General features: G+C 38.6%; 1 pseudogene; it reads left to right on the top strand.

Annotated features, from left to right (window-relative positions):
* Window positions 1-18,156: 18,156 nt before the first annotated feature.
* On the top strand, window positions 18,157-19,061 carry LOC149262305 (3-phosphoinositide-dependent protein kinase 2 pseudogene; annotated as a pseudogene).
* The last annotated feature ends 403 nt before the right edge of the window (window positions 19,062-19,464 follow it).

Below are 19,464 nucleotides of genomic sequence, written 5' to 3'. Positions count from 1 at the left end.
AAACAAGATTAACTATTTGTTTACCTGATGAGCAATCTTCCTTCACTTATTTTCATTCTCCTTCGTGGATGACCTGTAGATTATCTCTTACTTCCTTTGTGGTTCATAGTGCACGACTTTCTCTAATACTAAATCAGGCACGTTACAAAATATTTCATTTATTACCTACCTATTCTTCTGAATATCTTATCATGATGGTCGAATTTCACTATAACCATTACAAACCAAAATTCAGGCACCAAATCTAAGCACCATAATCGTAGACTTCATCTCTTCTTTCCAATTATGATAATTATCATCATCAAAAATGAGCATACCTTAATTATTCATTTTTTTTTTACTTGCCTTGTTCTACCACTGACTGTCCTTGATTTATGAATGTATATATATTTCCACGACATTGGATACATCATTGTCACTTCTTTCCTGGCTTGACCTCTTCCTTTGTGTTACTTTATTTTATTACTTTCTTCCCATTGTCCCCGATCCACTCTCAAGCGGCTAAGCTTCTACTGGAGAGACGTGCTCTAATGCCAATTGTTAGAAATACTAAGGGTGGGGTGAATCAGATTCGTTATATCACTAGCTGAATATTGTGTTATAGATTGTGAGCTTATTTAATAAACCATGAACAACATTAAAAACAAAATCATAAGGTACATCAACACGTGGAAACCGAGATTTTAGGTGGAAAACCAATGTGGGAGAAAACCATCGTTGTTGTTGTCTATGTCTTCTTCTTTTATTATAAAGAAAAATTCTCTTTACATCGTGGTCTTGTACTAGCGTAGACTCTTGCCAGCATGCAGACTCCTACCTATAGGAGGCTACAATCTCCCCTCATTCTCCAACACGTGGTCTTGTACTAGTGCAGACTCTTGCCAACATGCAGAATCCTCCCTGCAGGAGGATACAACCTCCACTCATTCTCCAACACCCAATGAAAGGGAGCTATAACCCCCTATTCTAGTTTACTAACTCCTATCGAAAGGGAGCACCTACCCTTCCATTGAATGATATGACCCTCAACTCCTCATGGATCTCATTTCACAATGTTTCATACTAGATCCACCTATCAACAAACCATTCAACAACATGTAGACTACCTTTCATCAATTTTCAAACTAGACCCACACCTTGCAATAAGCTCAAACTAATATACCAACTGAATATTGAAAACCAATAATAACACCAATGTTCCAACCAATGAATCACTAAACACTGAATATCAACTAAGTCACTAAATCATCAAACCATTGAATATTGAAGAAAACCAATCACAACTGAATATATTGCAACCAATATCGATCATTGAATGCCTAATATAAATTCAAAGATCCCAATAACTGGAAAATCAATCAATTATGCCAAACCAATCCAAACCACTGAATAACAATACCAGCAAAACATTAAATACTGATGTGCCAATATTAAATCACTGAATAAAACTGAATACCAATATGCCAAGTACTACATATTATTTCAATCATTGTATCACTATTGAATGCCAAACCAATTATTGCATGTCAATTAAGATAATCGTTGAATCTCTAACCAAGACACTACCCAAATGAAATCAAGATCAAATCAATAAGAAAACCCTCTTTGTTGTAGGTATTATTTCAAAATGTTCAACCAAGACTAATTAATATATCAAAGTCATCCTCATGCAACTCGTCACCAAGAACCAAGCCAAATTATGCAAATCAAATGCAATGTCATATGATGCTCATAAATCTAAAAGAAGAGAATGAACAACAATAAATATGTTTTGCAAAGAATTATCTCATCAATCATAGACAAGCCATGCCACTGATCAGAAAAAAAGATAATACTAATGTTATTGTTAAGCATCTATCTCTGCATAAGTTCATAGCTTTGGATCTACCTTGAAAAACACAATATCCTCTCCCAACATCACACCATATGCATTATCACAAAAATGATATGAGTTGTCACTCAAGTCTAGGTCAACCTTTCATCATACAAATAATGTGTGTCATACAACAAATTCTGATCTCTAAATAGATAAAAGGGGTCATGTTGTCACCAAAAGATCCCTGTCATTCTACATAGGTTGGTTAACATAAGCATTGATCTATTAAGAAATCAGGAGCATATCTCTGCCACAAACATCTATATATTTCCATCACAAATGATTAGTTTCATCAATCAACCTAGCAATAACTCATATCATGTTATTTTTTGCATTATGGCCTCTTAGTTAAATCAACAATTAAGTTCGCATACTATATCTCTAATGGAGAAACAATTATCAAATAACCATTGTCATAAGCCAAATTCATAATCAAAGGAAGCACTCAAGGTCCAATAAACAAAACAGATCACAAGCCTCCATATTTACATTCAAAATATACAGTCACAAGAGTTGTTTTCATATAAACACTTGAGCATCCTCTTTGAAATATATGTTAGATATCACTGTGTAAACTGATCTCTACAATCAACAAATTTAGCATATCATATCTGCACATATTTAAGTCTCTTCCCTCTACCTTAGTTTTCAACTTATGCATCAGACATTAGATCAATATAAATCACACTATGATTCATATAGTCTCCGCATACTTTAGTGTTAGAAAATTATATATTACGGAGCAATGGAACACATAAAATATTGCAGAAATATAAACATAGAAAACGCACAAAACAAGAGAGACACAGATATACGTGGTTCACCCAGTTTGGGCTACGTCCACCCCGAATAGCCAGTCCTTCCTTTCTATTATCCAGCAAAATGAAGAGACACAACCTACAACAAATCCGCTGTAATATCCTTTGTTTTCTCTCACAGTCTCACCTCTCTATTTCTCGCTCACAGAATACACATCTATTTCACAGCCTCAAATACAATACCCTCATACAAAGAGAAGGGTTGCCTTCTAGGGCAAAAAACCCTAAACTAAACATAAGTTCTACCGTCAGATCATCCGCCTAATGAATGGCCCAGATTGACTAGAAATTACTATACTTTTACAAGGAAATTTTACATTTGTTTTTAGCTTCGGGGGTGTTGCCCCCCGCACCCCCTGCGTGGAGGGGTGTACAAGACTTCCTGGGGTATACATCTGGCTGAAACAAAGACCTTTGAACAATCATGCTCCACACACAACAATCTCCCACTTGGAGAATGATTGTAGCAACTCCACTGCTGCTTCATTTGCTGGACAATGACTCCTCTTTGGACCTGGTTGTTTTTCATCTTCATCGTCATCCTTGAAGACCAATTGAAACTGAGCATGTTCTCAGTTTCTCCCTGGTTACAACTTTTGTTAGCATATCTGCAGGATTCTTGCTAGTGTGTATCTTTTCCAGCTTCAACTCTCCATCTTCCAACACTGATCATATGAAATGGTACTTGAGATATATGTGTTTAGTCCTAGAATGAAATGCTGAGTTCTTTGCAAGATGAATGGCACTTTGACTATCACTGTATAACGTGCCCATATCATGCTCCTTACCCAATTCACCCATAAACCTTTGTAACGAAATCATTTCTTTACTAGCCTCTGTAGTAGCAACATACTCTGCTTCTGTTGTTGAAAGTGCAACAACACTTTGGATTTTTGAAACCCAACTGACAGCTGTTCCTCCAACAGTAAATACATATCCTATAGTGCTCCTCCTATTATCTCTGTCACCTGCCATATCTGCATCAACATATCCTTGTAGGGAGATGTTTGAACCACCAAAGCATAATGCTTTATTTGTGGTACCTTTCAAATATCTGAGAATCCATTTCACTGCCATCCAATGTTCCTTTTCTTGGATTGTTCATGTACCTGCTTACAACTCCCACTGCATGTGCAATATCAGGCCTTGTGCAGACCATTGCATACATTAAGCTTCCAACTGCTGATGCATATGGAACTTTAGACATATAATCCATGTCTTCTTCGGTCTTTGGGCACATTTCCTTGCTAAGATTGAAATGGCTAGCAAAAGGTGTACTAACTGGTTTTTCATTGTGCATGTTAAATCTTTCAACACCTTTTGTATGTACTCATTCTGAGACAATGTTAATTTACGATTTTTCCTGTCTCTAGTTATTCTCATACCAAGAATTTGTTTTGCAGCTCCCAAATCCTTCATTGCAAATGAATTTGCCAATTTTCTTTTGAGCACATTTATTTCTTGCATGTTAGATCCTGCAACAAGCATGTCATCTACATACAATAACAATATAATATAGCTGCCATCATTTTGCTTTTTCAAATAAACACAATGATCAGAGTGACATCTAGTATAACCTTGTTCAGACATAAACTTGTCAAATTTTAGATACCACTGCCTTGGAGCCTGTTTTAAGCCATACAAGCTCTTCTTCAACCTGCACACTAGTTTCTCCTTCCCGTTCACCTCATATCCTTGTGGCTGCTGCATATATATCTCTTCATCCAAATCCCCATGGAGAAAGGTTGTCTTTACATCTAACTGCTCAAGATGCAAATCTTCAGCTGCTACAAGACTTAAAATGGTTCTGTTTGAAGTCATTTTAACAACAGGAGAAAATATTTCATCAAAATCAATACCTTTCTTCTGTGCAAACCCTTTCACCACAAGTCTAGCTTTATACCTCTGTTTTCCTCCATCTTCTTCCTTCAGCCTGTAAACCCATTTATTCTTCAATGTAGTTTTTCCTACAGGCAACCTGACTAAATCCCAAGTCTGGTTATGCATTAAGGAGTCCATCTCTTCTTCCATGGCTACCTTCCACTTCTTCCTGCTTTCAACCTGCATTGCTTCTTCATAACATTCGGGTTCACCGGAATTAGTCAACAATAAATAATATAATGAAGGAGAGTATCGTTCAGGGAGTCTACTTATCCTGGTAGATCTTCTAACACCACTTTCAGGTATTTGGGGTGCCTGTTGTTGTTGTGGTGGTTGCAGTTGTTGTGGTTGTTGATTATTATTATTTTGAGGCACCTTTCCTTTTTCAGTGATTTCATCAAGAACTGCGTATTCCTTGTTTTCCTTTTCCTGTTTCTTTTCCTGCAATTGATTCTTATACAAGACCTTTTCATTGAATATTACATCTCTACTCCTAATGATTTTGTGATTTTCGTAATCATATAAGCGATAACCAAAATCATTAACACCATATCCAATAAAGGTACATTTCTTTGACTTTGCCTCAAGCTTTGTTCTATTTTCTTTATCAATATGGACAAAGGCCTCACAACCAAAAGGATTTAAAATAGAGTAGTTTACCTTTTTACCTGTCCATGCTTCCTCTGGAACACCATAATCCAAGGAACTTGAAGGCCCTCTGTTTATTAGATAAACAACAGTATCTACATAATCTGCCCAAAACTGTAAAGGCAATCCTGCATGCAATCTCATGCACCTTGCACGCTCCATGATTTTTCTGTTCATCCTTTCTGACACACCATTTTCTTGTGGTGTTCTTGGAACTATCTTCTCTCTGCGAATTCCATGCTCTGAACAGTACCTATCAAAATCTTTGCTGCAATATTCACCTCCATTGTTTGATCTAAGACACTTCAATTTCTCAACCAAAGCTTTCCATTTCTTGAAAGTATCAAATACATCAGATTTATTCTTAATACAATAAATCCAAGTTTTTCTAGTTGCATCATCTGCCTAATGAACGGCCCAGATTGACTAGAAATTACTATACTTTTACAAGGAAATTTTACATTTGTTTTTAGCTTCGGGTGTGTTGCCCCCGAGCCCCTGGACCCCCCAGCCGGGGGGGATCGGCCCCCCCGAACCCCCGCAGGGGGAACAAGTCCCCCCTGCACCCCCTCGCGTGGAGGGGTGTACAAGACTTCCTGGGGTATACATCTGGCTGAAACAAAGACCTTTGAACAATCATGCTCCACACACAACAATCTCCCACTTGGAGAATGATTGTAGCAACTCCACTGCTGCTTCATTTGCTGGACAATGACTCCTCTTTGGACTTGGCTGTCTTTCATCTTCAATCGTCATCCTTGAAGACCACTTGAAACTGAGCATGATCTCAGTTTCTCCCTGGTTACAACTTTTGTTAGCATATCTGCAGGATTCTTGCTAGTGTGTATCTTTTCCAGCTTCAACTCTCCATCTTCCAACACTGATCGTATGAAATGGTACTTGAGTTGTATGTGTTTAGTACTGGAATGAAATGCTGAGTTCTTTGCAAGATGAATGGCACTTTGACTATCACTGTATAACGTGCCCATATCATGCTCCTTACCCAATTCACCCATAAACGTTTGTAACCAAATCATTTCTTTACTAGCCTCTGTAGCAGCAACATACTCTGCTTCTGTTGTTTAAAGTGCAACAACACTTTGGATTTTTGAAACCCAACTGACAGTTGTTCCTCCAATAGTAAATACATATCCTGTAATGCTCCTCCTGTTATCTCTGTCACCTGCCATATCTGCATCAACATATCCTTGTAGGGAGATGTTTGAACCACCAAAGCATAATGCTTTATTTGTGGTACCTTTCAAATATCTGAGAATCCATTTCACTGCCATCCAATGTTCCTTTCCTGGATTGTTCATGTACCTGCTTACAACTCCCACTGCATGTGCAATATCAGGCCTTGTGCAGACCATTGCATACATTAAGCTTCCAACTGCTGATGCATATGGAACTTTAGACATATAATCCATGTCTTCTTGGGTCTTTGGGCACATCTCCTTGCTAAGTTTGAAATGGCTAGCAAAAGGTGTACTAACTGGTTTTGCATTGTGCATGTTAAATCTTTTCAACACCTTTTGTATGTACTCATTCTGAGACAATGTTAATTTACGATTTTTCCTGTCTCTAGTTATTCTCATACCAAGAATTTGTTTTGCAGCTCCCAAATCCTTCATTGCAAATGAATTTGCCAATTTTCTTTTGAGCACATTTATTTCCTGCATGTTAGATCCTGCAACAAGCATGTCATCTACATACAATAACAATATAATATAGCTGCCATCATTTTGCTTTTTCAAATAAACACAATGATCAGAGTGACATCTAGTATAACCTTGTTCAGACATAAACTTGTCAAATTTTAGATACCACTGCCTTGGAGCCTGTTTTAAGCCATACAAGCTCTTCTTCAACATGCACACTAGTTTCTCCTTCCCTTTCTCTTCTTCAACATGCACACTAGTTTCTCCTTCCCTTTCACCTCATATCATTGTGGCTGTTGCATATATATCTCTTCCTCCAAATCCCCATGGAGAAAGGTTGTCTTTACATCTAACTGCTCAAGATGCAAATCTTCAGCTGCTACAAGACTTAAAATGGTTCTGATTGAAGTCATTTTAAAAACAGGAGAAAATATTTCATCAAAATCAATACCTTTCTTCTGTGCAAACCCTTTCACCACAAGTCTAGCTTTATACCTCTGCTTTCCTCCATCTTCTTCCTTCAGCCTGTAAACCCATTTTTCTTCAATGTAGTTTTTCCTACAGGCAACCTGACTAAATCCCAAGTCTGGTTATGCATTAAGGAGTCCATCTCTTCTTCCATGGCTACCTTCCACTTCTTCCTGCTTTCAACCTGCATTGCTTCTTCATAACATCCGGGTTCACCGGAATCAGTCAACAATAAATAATATAATGAAGGAGAGTATCGTTCAGGGAGTCTACTTATCCTGGTAGATCTTCTAACAACACTTTCAGGTGTTTGGGGTGCCTGTTGTTGTTTTGGTGGTTGCTGTTGTTGTGGTTGTTGATTATTATTATTTTCAGGCACCTTTCCTTTTTCAGTGATTTCATCAAGAACTGCGTATTCCTTGTTTTCCTTTTCTTGTTTCTTTTCCTACAATTGATTCTTATACAAGACCTTTTCATTGAATATTACATCTCTGCTCCTAATGATTTGGTGATTTTCGTAATCATATAAGCGATAACCAAAATCATTAACACCATATCCAATAAAGGTACATTTCTTTGACTTTGCCTCAAGCTTTGTTCTATTTTCTTTATCAATATGGACAAAGGCCTCACAACCAAAAGACTTTAAAATAGAGTAGTTTACCTTTTTACCTGTCCATGCTTCCTCTGGAACACCACCATCCAAGGAACTTGAAGGCCCTCTGTTTATTAGATAAACAACAGTATTTACAGCATCTGCCCAAAACTGTAAAGGCAATCCTGCATGCAATCTCATGCACCTTTCACGCTCCATGATTGTTCTGTTCATCCTTTTTGACACACCATTTTCTTGTGGTGTTCTTGGAACTGTCTTCTCTCTGCGAATTCCATGCTCTGAATAGTACCTATCAAACTCTTTGTTGCAATATTCACCTCCATTGTTTGATCTAAGACACTTCAATTTCTTTCCTGTCTCAATCTCAACCAAAGCTTTCCATTTCTTGAAAGTATCAAATACATCGGATTTATTCTTAATACAATAAATCCAAGTTTTTCTAGTTGCATCATCAATAAAAGTAACATAATAACGAGAGCCACCGAGAGATGATACCTGAGCAAGTCCCCATACATCTGTATGCACAAGCTCTAATTTTTAATTCTTCTTTTCTTTCCCAACTCTGAGAAATCTGACTCTCTTCTGTTTTCCATAAATGCAATTCTCAAAGAAGTCCAAATCAACATTCTTCAAACCCGGCAACAAATTCCTTGAGTGAAGAACCTTCATCCCCTTTTCACTCATGTGTCCGAGCCTATGATGCCATAATGTTGCATCTGCTCCTTTGGAAGTTAAAGCATTAACAGAGTTAGAAATACCATTGCATAAATACAATGTACCAACCTTTTCGCCTTTTGCTATTACTAGGGCTCCTTTGGTGACCTTCCAAGATTTATCTGTGAAAGTTGTCACACAACCTTCACCGCCTAACTGCCCTGTTGAAATCAGATTTTTCTTTAGATCTGGAACATGCCTTACCTCTTTTAATAGCCATTGGTTTCCATTTTGCTGTTTTACAAGAACCTTACCCATTCCAACGATTTTACAGGGTTTATCATCACCCAGACGAACTTGTCCAAAATCTCCTTGAACATAGTCATGAAAGTATTTCTTATCAGGTGTGGCATGGAATGAAGCCCCTAAATCTACCACCCAGGAATCAATAATATTTTCGAAAGAAAGAATCAAAGCATCTTGTAACACCTCACCTGTCACATTTGCTTCATGATTGTTTTCTTGTTGTGCATCTCCTTCTTTTCCCTTCCGAGATCTACAGTATTTCTTTAGGTGTCCTTTCTTTCCACATTTCCAGCACACTATCCCCGATCTGGACTTGGATCTGCCTTTCCTTGATTTACTGCGATATCCTGAGCTCTTTCCTCTTTCCATTTGTCTTCCTCTAGACTCTACACTCAAAGCATTTCCCGATCTCTCACCGGAGCTTTTCCGTCGCATTTCCTCGCTAACGATAGCACCGACAACATCATCAAACTTTAAAGTACTAGATCCAGAAACGGAGTTACTAATGGCCATTACCAAACCATTCCAACTTTCTGGTAATGAGCACAAGAATAACAGAGCTCTAACTTCATCATCAAAGTTTACCCCTACAGAACTTAACTGACTTGTAACTGTATTAAAATCATTTAAATGGTTTGCAACAGATCCACCTTCCGACATATTCATATTAAATAATCGTTTCATAAGAAATACCTTGTTTGAGGCCGAGGGTTTTTCATATAGTTTCGACAACGTTTGCATCAAACCCTCTGTCGTGGTTTCCTTCGAAATGTTGAAGGCGACTGACGCAGCAAGGCACAACCGTATTGTTCCGAGTGCCTTTCTATCGAGAAGGTTCCATTCTTCGTCTTTCATACCCGTCGGCATCTTTGTTTTTCCGCCCAATGGTAGGTATAGATCTTTCTGATACAGATAATCTTCCATCTGCATCTTCCACAGTGAGAAGTTTTGGCCGTTAAATTTCTCGACCGTAAACTTACCATCTTCCGCCATTGCTCCCACTCGAACTAGGAACCCTTCTTTCCTGCGAGTTTATCAGCCAAATAGAGCTTCGGCTCTGATACCAGTTGTTAGAAAATTATATATTACGGAGAAATGGAACACATAAAATATTGCAGAAATATAAACACAAAAAACGCACAAAATAAGAGAGACACAGATATACGTGGTTCACCCAGTTTGGGCTACGTTCACCCCGAACAGCCAATCCTTCCTTTCTATTATCCAGCAAAATGAAGAGACACAACTTACAACAAATCCGCTGTAATATCCTCTGTTTTCTCTCACAGTCTCACCTCTCTATTTCTCGCTCACAGAATACACATCTATTTCACAGCCTCAAATACAATACCCTCATACAAAGAGAGGGGTTGCCTTCTAGGGCAAAAAACCCTAAACTAAACATAAGTTCTACCGTCAGATCATCCACCTAATGAACGGCCCAGATTGACTAGAAATTACTATACTTTTACAAGGAAATTTTACATTTGTTTTTAGCTTCGGGGGTGCTGCCCCCCGGACCCCCCAGCCGGGGGGATTGCCCCCCCGGACCCCCGCGGAGGGGGACAAGTCCCCCCCGCACCCCCCCGTGTGGAGGGGTGTACAAGACTTCATGGGGTATACATATGGCTGAAGCAAAGACCTTTGAACAATCATGCTCCACACACAACAATCTCCCACTTGGAGAATGATTGTAGCAACTCCACTGCTGCTTCATTTGCTGGACAATGACTCCTCTTTGGACCTGGCTGTTTTTCATCTTCATCATCATCCTTGAAGACCAATTGAAACTGAGCATGTTCTCAATTTCTCCCTCGTTACAACTTTTGTTAGCATATCTGCAGGATTCTTGCTAGTGTGTATCTTTTCCAGCTTCAACTCTCCATCTTCCAACACTGATCGTATGAAATGGTACTTGAGCTGTATGTGTTTAGTCCTAGAATGAAATGCTGAGTTCTTTGCAAGATGAATGGAACTTTGACTATCACTGTATAACGTGCCCATATCATGCTCCTTAACCAATTCACCCATAAACCTTTGTAACCAAATCATTTCTTTACTAGCCTCTGTAGTAGCAACATACTCTACTTCTGTTGTTGAAAGTGCAACAACACTTTGGATTTTTGAAACCCAACTGACAGTTGTTCCTCCAACAGTAAATACATATCCTGTAGTGCTCCTCTTGTTATCTCTGTCACCTGCCATATATGCATCAACATATCCTTGTAGGGAGATGTTTGAACCACCAAAGCATAATGCTTTATTTGTGGTACCTTTCAAATATCTTAGAATCCATTTCACTGCCATCCAATGTTCCTTTCCTGGATTGTTCATGTACCTGCTTACAACTCCCACTGCATGTGCAATATCAGGCCTTGTGCAGACCATTGCATACATTAAGCTTCCAACTGTTGATGCATATGGAACTTTAGACATATAATCCATGTCTTCTTCGGTCTTTGGGCACATTTCCTTGCTAAGTTTGAAATGGCTAGCAAAAGGTGTACTAACTGGTTTTGCATTGTGCATGTTAAATCTTTTCAACACCTTTTGTATGTACTCATTCTGAGACAATGTTAATTTACGAATTTTCCTGTCTCTAGTTATTCTCATACCAAGGATTTGTTTTGCAGCTCCCAAATCCGTCATTGCAAATGAATTTTCCAATTTTCTTTTGAGCACATTTATTTCCTGCATGTTAAATCCTGCAATAAGCATGTCATCTACATACAATAACAATATAATATAGCTGCCATCATTTTGCTTTTTCAAATAAACACAATGATCAGAGTGACATCTAGTATAACCTTGTTCAGACATAAACTTGTCAAATTTTAGATACCACTGCCTTGGAGCCTGTTTTAAGCCATACAAGCTCTTCTTCAACCTGCACACTAGTTTCTCCTTCCCTTTCACCTCATATCCTTGTGGCTGCTGCATATATATCTCTTCCTCCAAATCCCCATGGAGAAAGGTTGTCTTTACATCTAACTGCTCAAGATGCAAATATTCAGCTGCTACAAGACTTAAAATGGTTCTGATTGAACTCATTTTAACAACAGGAGAAAATATTTCATCAAAATCAATACCTTTCTTCTGTGCAAACCCTTTCACCACAAGTCTAGCTTTATACCACTGTTTTCCTCCATCTTCTTCCTTCAGCCTGTAAACCCATTTATTCTTCAATGTAGTTTTTCCTACAGGCAACCTGACTAAATCCCAAGTCTGGTTATGCATTAAGGAGTCCATCTCTTCTTCCATGGCTACCTTCCACTTCTTCCTGCTTTCAACCTGCATTGCTTCTTCATAACATTCGGGTTCACCATAATCAGTCAACAATAAATAATATAATGAAGGAGAGTATCATTCAGGGAGCCTACTTATCCTGGTAGATCTTCTAACACAACTTTCAGGTGTTTGGGGTGCCTGTTGTTGTTGTGGTGGTTGTTATTGTTGTGGTTGTTGATTATTATTATTTTCAGGCACCTTTCCTTTTTCAATGATTTCATCAAGAACTGCGTATTCCTTGTTTTCCTTTTCCTGTTTCTTTTCCTGCAATTGATTCTTATACAAGACCTTTTCATTGAATATTACATCTCTGCTCCTAATGATTTTGTGATTTTCGTAATCATATAAGCGATAACCAAAATCATTAACACCATATCCAATAAAGGTACATTTCTTTGACTTTGCCTCAAGCTTTGTTCTATTTTCTTTATCAATATGGACAAAGGCCTCACAACCAAAAGGCTTTAAAATAGAGTAGTTTACCTTTTTACCTGTCCATGCTTCCTCTGGAACACCACCATCCAAGGAACTTGAAGGCCCTCTATTTATTAGATAAACAGCAGTATCTACAACATCTGCCCAAAACTATAAAGGCAATCCTGCATGCAATCTCATGCACCTTTCACGCTCCATGATTGTTCTGTTCATCCTTTCTGACACACCATTTTCTTTTGGTGTTCTTGGAACTGTCTTCTCTCTGCGAATTCCATGCTCTGAACAGTACCTATCAAACTCTTTGTTGCAATATTCACCTCCATTGTTTGATCTAAGACACTTCAATTTCTTTCCTGTCTCAATCTCAACCAAAGCTTTCCATTTCTTGAAAGTATCAAATACATCAGATTTATTCTTAATACAATAAATCCAAATTTTTCTAGTTGCATCATCAATAAAAGTAACATAATAACAAGAGCGACCGAGAGATGATACCTGAGCAGGTCCCCATACATCTGTATGCACAAGCTCTAATTTTTCATTCTTCTTTTCTTTCCCAACTCTGAGAAATCTGACTCTCTTCTGTTTTCCATAAATGCAATTCTCACAGAAGTCCAAATCAACATTCTTCAAACCCGGCAACAAATTCCTTGAGTGAAGAATCTTCATCCCCTTTTCACTCATGTGTCCAAGCGTATGATGCCATAATGCTGCATCTGCTCCTTTGGAAGTTAAAGCATTAACAGAGTTAGAAATACCATTGCATAAATACAATGTACCAACCTCTTCGCCTTTTGCTATTACCAGGGCTCCTTTGGTGACCTTCCAAGCTTTATCTGTGAAAGTTGTCACACAACCTTCACCGCCTAACTGCCCTATTGAAATCAAATTTTTCTTTAGATCTAGAACATGTCTTACCTCCTTTAATAGCCATTGGTTTCCATTCTGCTGTTTTACAAGAACCTTACCCATTCCAACGATTTTACAGGGTTTATCATCACCCAGATGAACTTGTCCAAAATCTCCTTGAACATAGTCATGAAAGTATTTCTTATCAGGTGTGGCATGGAATGAAGCCCCTGAATCTACCACCCAGGAATCAGTAATATTTTCGAAAGAAATAATCAAAGCATCTTGTAACACCTCACCTGTCACAATTGCTTCATGATTGTTTTCTTTCTGTGCATCTCCTTCTTTTCCCTTCCGAGATCTACAGTATTTCTTTAGGTGTCCTTTCTTTCCACATTTCCAGCACACTATCCCCGATCTGGACTTGGATCTGCCTTTCCTTAATTTACTGCGATATCCTGAGCTATTTCCTCTTTCCATTTTTCTTCCTCTAGAGTCTACACTCAAAGAATTTCCCGATGTTTCACTGGAGCTTTTCCGTCGCATTTCCTCGCTAAGGATAGCACCGACAACATCATCAAACTTTAAAGTACTAGATCCAGAAACGAAGTTACTAATGGCAATTACCAAACCATTCCAACTTTCTGGTAATGAGCACAAGAATAACAGAGATCTAACTTCATCATCAAAGTTTACCCCTACAGAACTTAACTGACTTGTAACTGTATTAAAATCATTTAAATGGTTTGCAACAGATCCACCTTCCGACATATTCATATTAAATAACCGTTTCATAAGAAATACCTTGTTTGAGGCCGAGGGTTTTTCATATAGTTTCGACAGCGTCTGCATCAAACCCTCTGTCGTGGTTTCCTTCGAAATGTTGAAGGCGACTGACACAGCAAGGCACAACCGTATTGTTCCGAGTGCCTTTCTATCGAGAAGGTTCCATTCTTCGTCTTTCATACCCGTCGGCATCTTTGTTTTTCTGCCCAATGGTAGGTATAGATCTTTCTGATACAGATAATCTTCCATCTGCATCTTCCACAGCGAGAAGTTTTGGCCGTTAAATTTCTTGGCCCTAAACTTACCATCTTCCGCCATTGCTCCCACTCGAACTAGGAACCCTTCTTTCCTGCGAGTTTATCAGCCAAATAGACCTTCGACTCTGATACCAGTTGTTAGAAAGTTATATATTACGGAGCAATGGAACACATAAAATATTGCAGAAATATAAACACAGAAAACGCACAAAACAAGAGAGACACAGATATACATGGTTCACCCAGTTTGGGCTACGTCCACCCTGAACAGCCAGTCCTTCCTTTCTATTATCCAGCAAAATGAAGAGACACAACCTACAACAAATCCGCTGTAATATCCTCTGTTTTCTCTCACAGTCTCACCTCTCTGTTTCTCGCTCACAGAATACACATTTATTTCACAGCCTCAAATACAATACCCTCATACAAAGAGAGGGGTTGCCTTCTAGGGCAAAAAACCCTAAACTAAACATAAGTTCTACCGTCAGATCATCCGCCTAATGAACAACCCAGATTGACTAGAAATTACTATACTTTTACAAGGAAACTTTACATTTGTTTTTAGCTCTGGGGGCGCTGCACCCCCCGCACCCCCCCGCGTGGAGGGGTGTATAAGACTTCTTGGGGTATACATCCAGCTGAAATAAAGACCATTGAACAATCGTGCTCCACACACAACATTTAGATCCTTGCAATCACAATATTCAATCATAAAAGTATTTGACTTCCAGCATCTGCAAACTAGTTATGACAGAAAATATTTATTGTCCATAAATCACTTTCTAATATCTAGTTACATCATCCAGTAGCAGCTCCACATTGACATATTTGAGCCCTTCATCCCCTGGTGTGCTCTTACAATATGTTATCACTGAAAATGCTGTTGTCAAAAATTTTTAGTCTAGCTTAAAGTCAGGGTGTTTTCGCAGCGCCTGAATTCTGTTTAGCAGTTTCGCAGCGCCAGGATTCTTTTTAGCAGTTTCGCAGCGCTACCTGTTTGAGTGGTTTCGTAGCGTGCTACGAAACTGGGGATTTGATTGAGTTTTCAGTGGAGGCCTGAATCATAGCATGTCTATTGTACACTGACTGCAACTGCTGTGGATGAGGTTGATGTGCTTAAAGGTCTAAGGTTGACTAAAGAATATAACTCTGGTGTTGTTGCATATGATACTTTGATCTATGGATTTTGCAAAATGGCCAGAGCAATCTGAAGAGCTATTAGGGTTGATTGTCGATTCTCTCAAGGCATTTGATGGTGTAGTTCCTCACGGTGGCCAAAGAGCATCGCACAGTAACATTCCTTCATACCAGCTACATAAACAACATAGGAATCAAGTTGTTGTTTCAAATCTTTGGAATTGAGAAATATGGAGATGAATGTCGGTGATTTCTCCTCCATAATCATAGTTGGAGTATGCGTAATGGAAAAGAAGGTTCCTTCTGCTGCCAAGAAGTACATCCTGGATTGGCTGAGGGAATTTGGTGAATTTGAGATCATAATATTTGGAGACATCATCATTCTTGAAGAAGCAACGATGAAGTGGTCAATTTGTGATTGTTTTTATTAAACCAGCTATCCTTTTGAGAAAGTTGAAGCTTATGCTACTCTTTGAAAGCCTTTCCTTCTGAATGAGCTTAGATCTTAACATCCTCTCCATGATAATCGAAAGGTATATGAGCGCCTTCAAAATTTTGGCATTCCCACTCCAAGTATGCACTTGTAAACGGGGATTACCTCTATCAAGAGTTGGACTATTTTGTGGAGCAAGGGATTTTGTTCAAGTCCATGAAAAGTGAATTATGAAGCCTTTGGTGAAAAAAACAGTTCATGGATATGATCACAGTGTTATGATTTACTACCCAAGTTCTGCTGGTGGAGGAATGAAAAAGCTACTTTAAAGGGTTGGAAATCATTCATGTGAGTTTTGTCAAGATTTTAGAAATGTACGATGGAAGGGTCAGCCTATTGATTCCAGTTAAAGGGAATGATAAGGAGCGCATTTCCTGGAGTTGATGTGGAACTTTCAAATTATCCCTCCACCATTATCGAAGTGTGGGCTCAGCAAGTTTGTGCCAGTGTTACAGATAGGCAGCATTGTGTTTATTGCTGGCAGAAGAAAAAAGGGACACCGAGAATTCTGTTTGGAATCGGTGTAAGAGATTTGTTTCTTCCCAGCCATTGAGTAACATATATTAAAGTTCATCTATGCATTCTATGAAACATGAACTTTTCAGCCAGAAAACGAGATATTAGAGGCCGAACTCTTCTGGTGTTGATTTTATAATTATTGTGCATTGGTAACGTGGTATGAGGCCAGAACTTTTCTCAACAACCATAGCCCCTGTATTTGTCATCACAATGGTCCGAATGGTAGCAATGTAGAAGAAGAGTTTAGTAAATGAATTCTTGAAGGACGAATGGTATCGTTTGAGAATTTGCGAGCCAAGCTTTTGCTAGAAAAGGGATTTATCTGTGATTTAAGTCACACCCTGCTACCTAAAAAATCAAGCAAATCCTCTTTCATGGCTTATGCGAAATGCATTGCAGCCGTTTCTTCAAGGCACACGGGCTTTTAAAATAACTGATATAAATGAAAATGGCGTGAATGTTATTAAGCACGTTGTTTCATTATTAATGAATATATTGAAGGCATGAAAGTGCTCTTATGAAATGCAGCGATTAATGCCAAGTGTCAAGTAGCTTTATAAAGAATTTGATTGCCATAAGGCCGCCATGGTTAGTGACACTGGGATAGAGATGTGGCGCAAAAGCTGGAATGATATTGATTGATGTCGTTAAAAGACGAGTGCGCATTGAATAAACACAGAAGGAAGGTTGGATTTGGAGGAGAGATAGAATGGCGCTTTTATAATTTGCAAGGATTAGTTCTGGGTTTTCTAGAATCCGTCTTTCGGGCAAACTGTTAATATTGATGAATATTTGATAGATAAAAGAGTATCATAAAATCGCTGCTGTCGTAGTGTTGCTCAGGTGCGCGCTATACATTTCATTCTGTGGAAGATAATCAGATCAGAGGATTTTTGTTAAGATCCTTCGATCTTGTGAAACACATATGATTAGAGTTCTTTCAGATATGGTAAAATAAAGCTCGTTTTGGGGGTTTCAATTGTGGATTGAATCGTGCAGAAGTTGTGAATTTTGATCTTGTAGATTGGCTACCACATGGTGGGTTTGCAGTGGAAATGTTTCTGATATTTACAATAAAGATTTGGATCGTTGGTCAGTAAGCAGGAACCCAAACGCTCCCAAGGGAACAGAAGGCTAGAGTTTGCATGGTTAAATTGTTGAAGCCATGAAGCCACATTTAATTGGAATGACAGGTCTCGGGGAAATCCATTGCCGTTGTATCATTCCCCTATTTCTGCATTGAGCTGCCATATTCACTGGTATGCTTGGGAATAAGTTGGGAAGGTACAACATTTATAAAGGAATAACTTTAACTTATGGAATGGAAGGTCACCGTGCTAAGATATGATTTAGAACTTTCATCTTTCTTATTCCTTAATTGAGAGGGTGTCATCTTCACAAATTTGTTTGCTAACCAATCTGCCATCTGTAACATGTTTGCAATCTTCATAGTACTGTCATGGAATGTTGCTTTCTATCCTGGGATGGGATTCAAATCGTGCTGTTAAGAAATCTCATTTTTCAGAGGATGAAGCACGTTTCTATATTGCAGAGATTGTGGATGTCCTTGAATACCTTCACAAAGTAGGACTGATACACCGAGATGTAAAGAGAATATACTTCTTCAAACCAATGGAAAACACCTCAATTTCAATTATTTCGACTACTTCAAACGAGAAGACCTGCACATTTGTTGGTACAGCTGCCTGCGTTCCGCCAGAGGTCCTTAAGCATGCACCTCCAACAATTGGAAACGATCTATGGGCACTGGGTTGCGCGTTGTATCAGATGCTGTCTGACATATTACCTTTTAAAGATGGCAGTGAGTGGCTCACATTCCAAAGGATCATGGATAGAGATTTCAAATTTCCTGAATATTTTTCTTCTGAAGCATGGCACCTTATTGATTGTTTGCTGGATATGGACCCATCTAAAAGATTGGCTTCTGGCCCTGAAGGGTATGCTTCTCTCTAGAGTCATCCTTTCTTCAAGGGAGTTGACTGGGATAATGTTAGGAGTATGCTGGCTCCAAAGTTAGCCCCACCATTAACTGTGACTCTAAATGGGAGAAATTTCTAGATCCAGGGGAGTTCATTGTGATGGTTTCATTGGTTAAGAAAATTCGGAAACTTTACAACAAAAGGATGCAGCTGATTCTGACAGACAAGCCGAAGTTGATATATGTAGACCCAGTTAAATTGGTACAGTAGGTTGAGATAGTTTGGTTTGATAATCCTAAGGAGCTTAATGTCCAAGTGTTGAATTCTTCCAACTTTAAGATCTGTACTTTGAAAAAGACCACCTCATTTGAAGATTTGAAGACAGCAAGGAATACTACAGTGACTTTATGTTCCAGTTGGGATTTATGAAGCTTTTTATTGGTTTGATGCTAATCAAGTTGGCTGTGATATGTAATGACAGAAGCAAGCTTCATCTTCTTAAAACTATTTAGGTTCCTAATTGCTGTACAAATGTCTAAAGAGATCATGAATCTAAGCAGAAAACGCTTCAAAGATACATAGGTTCTGTTTTGACATCTACAGCAGTTTCGTAGCGCGCTACGAAACTGCTGTAGAATGCTGTTTTGTGGAAAAACAATGAATTTTGATGATGAGGTCAGCTAACGGTAAAAAGAAGGTCTCAAACACAGGCAGAGAGATCATACATGGATTTCCTAACAGCTCAAACAGTGACAGGTGTAGGTCTTGAAGAGAAAATAAAATATTTTGTTTATTTTCATAAAGTTTTCTCAAAGGCAATTTATGATCGAGC

This window comes from Pinus tabuliformis, chromosome 6 (genome assembly GCF_031772625.1).
Source record: "Pinus tabuliformis cultivar Carrire ecotype Pingquan chromosome 6, CPIR1, whole genome shotgun sequence".
NCBI classification, from domain to species: domain Eukaryota; kingdom Viridiplantae; phylum Streptophyta; class Pinopsida; order Pinales; family Pinaceae; genus Pinus; species Pinus tabuliformis.
The sequence above is the reverse complement of the archived record's forward strand: the minus strand, read 5'-3'. Positions and strand labels throughout refer to the sequence as shown.